Raw genomic sequence first — 10,389 nt, forward strand, 5'->3', positions numbered from 1 at the left:
TTGTCACACAGTGAATTATGCAGGGATTTGCACTCATCAGTCCTGGTTCATTTCACATCCATCTCTGGATGGAGGAGGGAGGAATCCCTCTGACAGGTTGATTTTGAATTGCTTCCACAGCCTAGGTTGACACCCAGTTTCTGAGGTGATTTATACAGTAGCTTGGTGGCAGCTTGTTTATAATGCAATGTAGTCTAAAATGATTTTGCTTGCATCTTAAAGTGAGCATTCATCCATCAACACACTCAGAGTCACTCTCCTGGCCCCTACAAGTGCATCTGGAAGGTGTCTTTGCTGATTTTGCCAGATTTTCAGCTGGCGTAACTCTGAAGAAGTTCATTGCAATGGCATAGACAAGGATATAGGTCTCTGAATCCTTCTTGAATTACTTGGGAAATCACTCAAATCATGTTTTGTAAAGTGGTTTAGAGTATCAAGGTGCCTCACCTTGGTACTAATTTCTCAGATGTGCTCACAGTGAGAGACAGGTAGGTATCTAGACACTTGGAGTGACAGTGAGGAAAGACCTGGCTGTCAGAAGTATTAAAACTTCTGCAAAGTCCACTGAATGTTAAACATTTGAGTCCATACTACATCTGTACCCATTTTTACAGACTTTTCTTCTTTATTTCTTTCTTCTTTCAACGAAAGATGAAGGCTGAATAAATACATCTGAGCATCAAGATTGTAAGGTTATTTCAAAATCAACCAATTTAGCATGTGGCTGTTCTGCAAAGATTACTGCCTAGTGGAGTTCTTGTTTGCCATTGCTTAAGTGTCAGCTTTACAAATTCAGAGCTTTCAAGTAATTCACAAGCATTTTCAGACTGAGTCATTTCTAGGAGGGCATTGTCATGACAGAACATCATCCTAGCACCGAATGACTTAGAGTTTAAAGAAAATGAGCAAAGGAGATGGATAAAAAAAAATAAATTCTCACTGTAAGAGCATGCTGTTCCTCTTCTTGTAGCTGGCCACCAACTACAAAGAGCAGCTACTTGGCACAAAACATGAACTGGAATCTGTGCTTTCCCCCTCAAACTACATGTAGCATTTCCGTGGGACACCTGCCCTGCAAATGCTCAGCTCAGCTGGGATGGGATGCGATGGGCTTTCTCTTACCATCACTAAGATTTGTACGTGGCTCCAAGTATGAAATACCACAAACTCCCGTAACCCTCACAGGGTGTATCATGCCCACTGAAGACTGGCTTGACTCTTTTGACTCTGTGGGACCAAAAAGCCACTCTAGACTTGAAACTGAGCACACTGAAACTCCACATTTTAACTTACTCCTTCAGTTAAAAATGTGATGGTCAAAAGGAGAGAGGGTGCTTGGACAGTGGGAGATGAACAGGGAAAAAACCTGTAGTATCTCAGTGTACTGAGAGTTGAGGATGGGAGGAAATATGGGTTAAAGCAAACTTTTTTCTGACACCTGTGAAATGTTGAAGCCCTGTGGTGAGGCAGGAGCTAATTTGGTGTGCTGGGCTCTAGTTAGGGAAGAATCACGTCCTCTAACTCTACAGAGAAGAAAGACACTTTTCATACTCATGCATCAAGGGTTTCAGGCTTCTGACAGTGAGCGTAGGAGCTTTGCCTCTCTCAGAGAGCTCATTTTGCACACAGAGCTCCCCAGCTGGCACACTGTACCTCCCTCCATTTTTACCTCAACAGGAAAAATCAGAGAAATATCCCTGTTTTCCGGTTTTGCAGAGACCAAGACCTCCACGAGTTTGTAAGAAAACCCTGCACAGACCCTTTCTGAGCAGGAGAGAAGGTCACTGTTGCTGTTCAGATGGTTGTTATTTCTTTCTGACAGATGCTGCTCTGTTTTGAAGATGGGTGGAATTTTATCTTTTTTATCTTTCACATTATTAGCAAGAAGAAGTTGTCCATTCACACTTACAGAAGGTAGTTTAATCAGTTTTTATTGGCTAGGTAGGTAATGTTAACCAGTGTGTCTGGGTGTCTTTACCCAAATAAACTCAGGTCTAGGGGAGTATGTGGGCCCCCTCATATGTTCTCACTTCAGTGTTTCTGTATATAAGCTTATTAACCCCTTGAATTTATTTGTGTTCTCCAAGGTGGCTAACCCCAGGGACCTGTTGTGACTTCCCAGAGTAATCATAGAACTGGAAAAAGAAAAGACAGAAAAAAGGAAAAGCATCTCTCCGCTGACACACCAAGAGAGTCAGGAAAAGTCAGGAACTCCAATTCAGGTGGCTAAAGCTCAGAGGTGGGACCATGTCGGGGAACACACAAAATACTCCAATCGCCTTGCTAAAACACTGCCAGAATTGCAGCAAAAAATTAAGTCTTTTTCTCCCTTGCGAATGTCTGAAAGGGCCATTTCAGCAGCAGATATCTTTTCAGGCTCCATAACTCATCCCGTCCCTGGTCCCTCTGTGGACACAGCTGGGAGAAAGCTGTGCTCAGTCTAGTCCCAGAGTAGAAAGGGCAGTTGTCACTGGGGATGATGCCCACAATAAGACTTTCACAATTATCCCTATCTTCATATCTCTGCTTGTCCATAAATAACTTGCTTGAAAAATTATTTGTAATTATTCTTCTCCTGGCTGCGAGTGCTATATTTGTTAATCAATCTTCATTTTTATGTGGTGATCTGTACTTGCTTCCTGACTAATATTTTAAATTGATATTGTGTTGTTTTGTTATTATTAATAACGATATTGTTATTTGAGCATGATGATTGTGATTAGAGGTAAATGCAATTTCCCAATGGAAAATTATTAAGCTAAAAATACCAGCTTCATCAATTTCTATAATTTATAGGAACAACTTTGCAATGAATTCAGAAAGCAATACTTCAAATTAAAATATAGAACTTATATTCCAGCATTTTGCCAAGCACAAACCTGTTCTTATTGTCATAAAATCTGGAGAAATAATTAAGTGAGCTGTTTTAAGAACAGTTTATTGGTCATACTTTGGATCACTGTTGCTAATTGATGTACAGAATCATGTTTCTTCTTGAACAAAGTATGTTTCTAAAGGAAGACAACTGTCAGTAAAGAGAGTAGAAAACATGGGTCCACACAGCTCCTGCTCCACCTTTTCTCAATTTGTTTACCATACTCTAGACCATCTCTGCAACACTCTGCATCATGCAGTGACATCTGGTGTCTGGACTACATACTGCAAATAAGCATATAATTAAAGTCTTTGCCTAGGACATCAGGCAGAGACCAGAATAATATTCCAGTTTGCATAAAATGTGCCATGAAAAAGGAGAAATGCTAATAGCTCAATGCTCTAAATTAATGTGAAACATACCTCCTAGCCATGGCAGAGACTGTTTCAGTCTCTATGACTGATCCTACTCCAATTTTCAGAGATACCAATGCTTCCCATTCTTTGGGACAAAATTTCAGGAGCTTTGGACAGTCTGTACTTGGGTGAGTCTTTAAAAGGCATTTTGAAGATCCCTTCTATGCTGCAGAAGAAAATGTGTCTGAAGAAGGAAGGACAGATGTAATATATGCATCTCAATACCATTTAAATATTTAGAAACTAGCAAAGACATCTGGCTGTTCTTAATATTATTGAGTAGTTCTACTGCAGTATTAAACAAAGATGACAACCCATCTGGGACCTATTGCAGAGGCAGCTATACAAGCACGGTATGCAGCTTTAGACCTTCTCAAAGGAGTTTGGATTCGAAATGATAAAACTTAATTGGTAGACAAAGTAAATCAAGAGTAAAATGTGGTGCATAGAATGAATTACGTATCACAGAGCTGCAGCAGGCAAATGGATAGGACAGGCAGATTTATTTTATCAAAGATGTCATCATTTCTACGAAAGGAGTAAAGTTTACATGATGTATACTGGCAATCACATGTGGAAAGTTCTTAGATATACCAGATTTAGAATGTCTTTCATAACTCCCAGGCTCTGAATTGCTATTCGGGCCCATTCCAGAGATCTGATTCACTGGAAGATCATCTTTCTTCTCTCCTCCTTCTGCTTCCACGTGCGTGTTTAATATTTTATAATAATTGACTGAGAGCAAGTTTAATATTTCCCTCTGCCACCAGCAGAATATTAAGTTTTCATTAAATGTGTCAATTAGTCAATTCTTTGCTTCATCAATATGCATTTGTCACCGGAGGCATTCACTAAGCCAGACCAAAACACAATGAGGACACTAACTGTCTAGAGAGTCTTTCAGCCTTGCAGCTGTTTGAGGTTTTTCAATTCCCCTGTAGGAAGCTTAGACAACATATTAGAGAAATTGGTTAATTAAAAAAATAATTCCCAGATACATGGCGATAGATACTCAGGCTTGCTGTGTTACTTCTGCTTGTTGGGTTAATAAATCACTGAAATGATATAATTGTTTTCCTCAGCATGTGTGGAGGTGAAATGATTTTTGTAGCAGATTTGTTGAGAAATATTGCAGCAAAATGTAACTTGCTTTCTTCAAACCCCAGTAACTTCAGTTTCCAGGCACCGAATCTGACTAACAGAAATTCTGAATCCTGTTTGGTCTTGTGAATGGAGGTGATTGGTTGGCCAGGGGGTTAGGTTTAATTTATTGATCAACTTATGTGATGCAACTACTGACACTCACAACTGCCTTTTGTCAGGAGAAGGTGTCTTTGTTCACCTACTCTTCATTCAGAAACCTTCCTTAAGAATCCTCAGACTGTATAAGTAGTTATTTATATGGCACTTTAGACATTTAAATAACTGTCATGCACAATTTATCATCTCCAAAGCCCCCCAGAACAAATAAGTAAATATCACGACCGCCAAGTGTTTTACAGATGAGAGAAATGACGGCTTAGAAGGTAAAGCAAGAACCCTAAAGTTGTCTACCAATTAAGTAGGTGAGAGGAAGCGTCTTATTTTTCTTGCTAAAAAGTAAATTCTCCAAAATTTAACTTTCACAGTGGCTGTAATTATTAGTGAACAGACTGAGTTCAGCAAAGATTGCCACTTTAAAAATGTGCAAGGAGCAAAATAGAAAATACATGTAATTTCTGCAGTTCCTAAAAGTACTTTTTTTTTTTAACTTTTAAGCCAAAAATGATGTTTTCATTTAGGAACTGATTATTTTCTTTTAGGAAGAAAGGAAAATAATTAAAAATAGTCTGAAAACAAAATGCCATATCCCAATTTTCATCAAAAAGAACATTTTGTTCATTCTGGCACAAGAACATGTCATTTCATTTAGATTTTGTTAAGAAACAAAACAGAATAAAATGAAACTTTGCTTATCCCTAAACACCAATTGGCCCCTGAAACAAGATTTCATTATTTTTCTGCTTTTAACAATCTTGTTCCATCAAAAGGGTTGCTGAATGACAGGTTCAATGTTTGCTGCTCACAGTTGAAACAATAGGCAGTTTTCTTTCTATCGGGATGTTCTTCTTGCATCAGATTGATGCTTTCCTGACTTTTCCCATTCTGAAATTCAGATATGTGTCAATTATTTCCAACTCTCTCCTGTCCAGGTAACAGTTTATAGAGGTGGGTAATTTCAAGTCCCTCATCTTTGCTTGCTGATCTGATAATTGCAAGCCATGTATTTTCAGTGTGATGCCCTCACCAACCCCACTCCTGCCCTGGTACACAGCAAGGTTTGTAATTTATAGATAAATTACAGCTGAAAGTTAATATCTGTGAAGGAGCCACCAGACAGCTATTCATCTTGGCACTGACCAAGCATGCAGCTGGACCTGGCTGGTCCAGCAACCTGACACTATTTTTATAGGTGGTATGTAAATTACCTATCTAGTGGTCTTTCTTCTGGTTCACAAAGTGGTAAGAACTCATATTATTTGCATGATCAGATGCCTTAACAGCATTGGGTGCATTTGCCTGGATTTTATATTCTTCCTCTTTTCTCTGTGGCCCTCAGATCAGCTCTTGGGTATTGACCTAAAAAAATATTGTTCCATCTGATTGTCACCCTTTCTTCCCTCACGTCCTCGGTTCTGCAAGAATGTGACTGCACAGGGGGATCTTCCCTGTAGAAGGTAAATAGAAAAGTATTGTATTTCCAACATGCCTATGACAAGATGTTTCACAGATTAATTAGACACCATGTGAAGAACGATGCCTTTTTGTTTTAAATCTGCCTTGTACTGTCTTAATTTGATGCTTCCTGGTGCTTGCACTGGAAAAAAAAATCTGACCGTTACTCCCTCATCCCCTGTAATTTCTGATTTTATGGACCTCTACTTTGCGACCTCTATGCAAGCAAGTATGTATGTATGATCTATACCTTGCAAGCTGAAGAATCCTAGTCCACTTAGGGGCTCCTTATCTGAACTCTACCTTTCTAAGTTCCCTGCCTTTCATTTCTATCTATTGGATTGTATGCAAGTTGACTGATTAAGAAAATATTATTGAGTCTGCATGTTAGCACACACAAGTGGCATGTAATAGACACTCCATCCCATGGCTGTGCATCTTGCCCCACAAAACATCCTTTTAACTATTAGCATAAATAATCAAAAGCCACAGAAACTGCAGCTTGCTAAAAGAATAGCACAAGAGACACTGTAAATACATTAATTACTGAGCTATTTCACTGATATTATTCTCGACAGCAGATTTTCATCTGGAAATTACCAGATGTGTGTGGCTGTGGCAGGGAGTTGTGCTGATTCTCTGCCAACCTTATAAATCTACAATGATTTTGGGGACGTGAGGTTTTTTAATGTGTTTGTTTTCACATTCTTTTTTTCCATTCTCCAAAATGATAGATGTAGAACCAATACCATAGACTGATGGATGCTGGAGCAATGGAGTGAAAGTTGCTGATTTTGACAGACTTATTCTCAGCCACTATTTTTCTGAACTCATACTTCAAACCTGTCAATTACAGACTGCTCTGCTCAGGGAGCCCAGATGCAGTACTGTGAGTCCCTACACTCAATCCATGCATAAGAAGTTGCAAGATGAGAAAAATGGTCCACAGATGAGCAGTGGCTTTGTGTGGTCAGCAGTTATAACAACCTTTCAGCAGCTAAGCAGAATAGAGCTCTTTCACAAAGGTAAACCATTATAAAAAACTCATGACAATGCTACACATTACTGTTTGACAGGAGACCTTTGAGCATTTGCCCGGTCCTACTATGTAAAAGATGGACTCTGGTTGTCATTTACTCCTTTCTTGCATTTGGGGATCACTTTTCTCTTCCTTATAGGCTTTTTTAATTTGTCAGAAGTGTTAATCAAAACAGTTTCAATACCACTCTGGTTTTATATACCCTTTGTCTGCAGTTTCCACTGGGAGATTAAATAAGGTCCATGGGATAAGGCAATGCTTGTTATAGGCTGAGTGATGGGAGAAGGGCCAATATGGAATCTTCATCTTGAGTACGCATAGGTCTGGGGGAGGCACTATTGCATTACACCTTGCTATACAGAGGTTCAGAACAACAGCAAAAGTCTTTCCAAAATGAGAGAAATTTAGCAAATAGTTTTGTTGGGGTTAGATAACTTTTTCCAAAGCAATGAGAAGCTTTATTTCCATGTTGGCAAATAAACCTTTGTAGTGTTTCATTCTGAAATGGCAGGTTTTTTCATGTGCAAATTGACTGAAAGAAATGAAAAAAGAGAGAGAAAGAAAGAAAGAAAGAGAGAAAGAAAACTTAGATGAGAAGGAGAAAAGTTTGAAAGAGGATTGAATGACCTGAAACAGAAAGTTTGGCTGTGGATGAATCAAAAATTAAAGAAAGACAAATCAGGTGGTCAATCTGTCCATTATCACTTATTCTCCATGAGACTTGGTGAACTGCCCTTTCTCCTCTCCTATTTCAGCTGTCATGTCACCGTATCTGCATTATCCTATGTTCTTGGCCAAGGACCGTGACATTGTTCCCATTCCGGCATGGTAGTATGAGGACCCAGAGCAGGACAGAGAAGGCAGTCTGCTACCAAACAAGACCCTATGCATGATTTTGAGAAACAGACTTCTGGCTCCAGCCCAGCACCAACCTTTCTCCCCATTGTAACTGAGTGAGCTGCTAAAGCATCTGATATCCAATATCAGCATATGATATGACATTTGGCATCCCACCCACTGGGACTTCAGGAAGGTGAGGGCATTTCCAGCTCTTCCTCATTCTTAAAAAGAAATGCTAAAATCCTAGTAAGGATATTGCAAGGTCAGGGGAAATAGACCATGAAATGGCTGGGTTTTGGTCTGGAAGTCTGGAGGAGGAGTCATAGCTTAATCCTGAAGACAAGATGCGTGTAGAATTTTGGAAGATCCCCCAGATCCATCAGCAGAAAAGCACTTAAAATGTTAATACACTTGTGTTTTCTCCTTGTCAATGCGGCTTTGCTAAAACCAACAGCAAGGGGTGTGGATCTCCATCTGTAGTATATAATAAGGGGGTGTTGTACATTGGACAAACAATATGATTTATATCCAAAAGGCGAGAGGTGCCACAGATCCTTGTGCTCTCAGGGACTCTAATTTATTGCCTAATTAAACACTTGCTGCCAAATTGTCCATCCTGTCGTTTTTAATTCCTGGTCTAATATTCCAGACAACAGGACACTTAAGGAGGCTACCTTCTACAAGTGAGGCTTAAATGAAGAAAGATGTTAATGTGTGTTCCCTAATCAAAGTCAATAGTCTATCAGGAGCAATTATTCTTAAACAGGTCTGTTCTTCTGGCACCCTGCAACGTGTGTGAATCTGCCAAGGTCTGTTGACACCTTATCCCTTTGCTGTAGAGGCAGAAAGCAAGGCCAGCTACTCAAAACTGAGCAAAACCCCTGGGAAGACATCCAGACGACAGGGACAAACAGATTGTGTTTCTATTTATCCTAAAACTAGACTTGTTCCTTTCAACAAATCTTGTTGGGAATGAATGCCAAGGGGTCCTGAGGAAAGGGAGACCTTAGGACATAATGTCTTAGGCTACCAAGTGCTCTCACTCTCTTGGATGTATTTACCCTTGCCTCATTCCTCTGACATGGGGTCATGGGGCCCCATAGCTTGTAAAATAGGGCCTAGTCTTGAGCTTTACTAAGTCCCGGTTCTGCTGTGGGTCTGCTCTAGATCAAGACTGACTCTCTTGATCAGAGTCATTGGTATGACACAAGTGAGCTGTTGTTTGGCTGGACTTGTTTTTGCTGGAGTGCCACACAGGAACACTGTTTAAACAGGAACATCTGAACAAGCTGTCTCCAGTTTAGATGAAACATGCAATATTGCATCTCTCTGAGGCTAAATGTTTTGCTGTCATTGCCTTCCACCACTGTAGATTTACCATCAGTACACTTTATTTTCTAGGCCAGGAGAGGTGAGGGAAGACAGTGAGAAGGGAATGCTGTGACACCATAAGAGAAAAGCTCTCGAGCAGTTCAGGATTGACTCTGCCTACTGGCTGCTGTGTCTTGTCCTTCCACTGTGCACCTCCAAAAAGAGTCTGGCTCAGTTCTCTCCATAGCCACCCTTTACAGAGTTGAAGACAGATATTGAGTCCCCTTAGCCTGCTCATCTTCAGACCGGAGAAACTCAGCTCCCTCAGCCTCAGCTTGTGTGTCTTGTGCTCCAGCACCCAAACATTGTAGTGGCCCCCCTCTGAACTCCCTCCAGTTTACCCTTTTCTTTTTTACACTGAGCAGGAAGAGTTCCAAGCTGGACACAGTTCGCCTAGTGCAGTTCCAGAATTGCAGAGGGGACAAATCACTTTCTCAACCTGCTGGCTCCACACTTGCTAATACAACCCAGTATGTGGTGGGCCTGAGGTTGTGCTATATTGGAACAGGACTTTTTTCAACTGCAGAAGATTCCCATCAACATTTCCCCAGCCTGTACAGGTGTCTCTCAATAACAACCCTGACCTGACCTCTAGTGTATCTCTCATTCCCCACAATCTGGTGTCAAGCACAGACTTGCTGGGGATCAGTCCCATTGATATTTTGGTGATGGAGATGTTAAATGGTTTCACCCTCAGCACTGACCCCAGAGGAATGACATTCCTAACAAGCTGCCAGATAGGCTTTGAACTGCTGACTGCTACCCTGTGAGCCTGGTGGTCCAGCCAATTTTTCATGCATCTTGTCATTGGTCTTGTACCCATCTTGCAGACCTTCTTAATATCCAGGCTAGCAGGATATTATGGGGCCACACTGGAAGTCTTAGAGTAAATGGCATCCCCACTTTGCCCCTCATCCCACACATCTGGTCATCACATCACTGAAGGTGATCATAGAATCATAGAATCATATGCTTTTGATAAATCGGTGCTGGTTGTTACAACACAAAGCCCAACCATCAACCCAACAACACAAGGCCCACTAAACCACGTCCCTAAGCGCCTCATCTACACGTCTTTAAAATACCTCCAGGGATGGTGTCTCACCCACTTCCCTGGGCAGCCTGTGCCAATG

Source organism: Pygoscelis adeliae, unplaced genomic scaffold (genome assembly GCF_000699105.1).
Source record: "Pygoscelis adeliae isolate BGI_AS28 unplaced genomic scaffold, ASM69910v1 Scaffold457, whole genome shotgun sequence".
In the NCBI taxonomy this organism is placed as follows: domain Eukaryota; kingdom Metazoa; phylum Chordata; class Aves; order Sphenisciformes; family Spheniscidae; genus Pygoscelis; species Pygoscelis adeliae.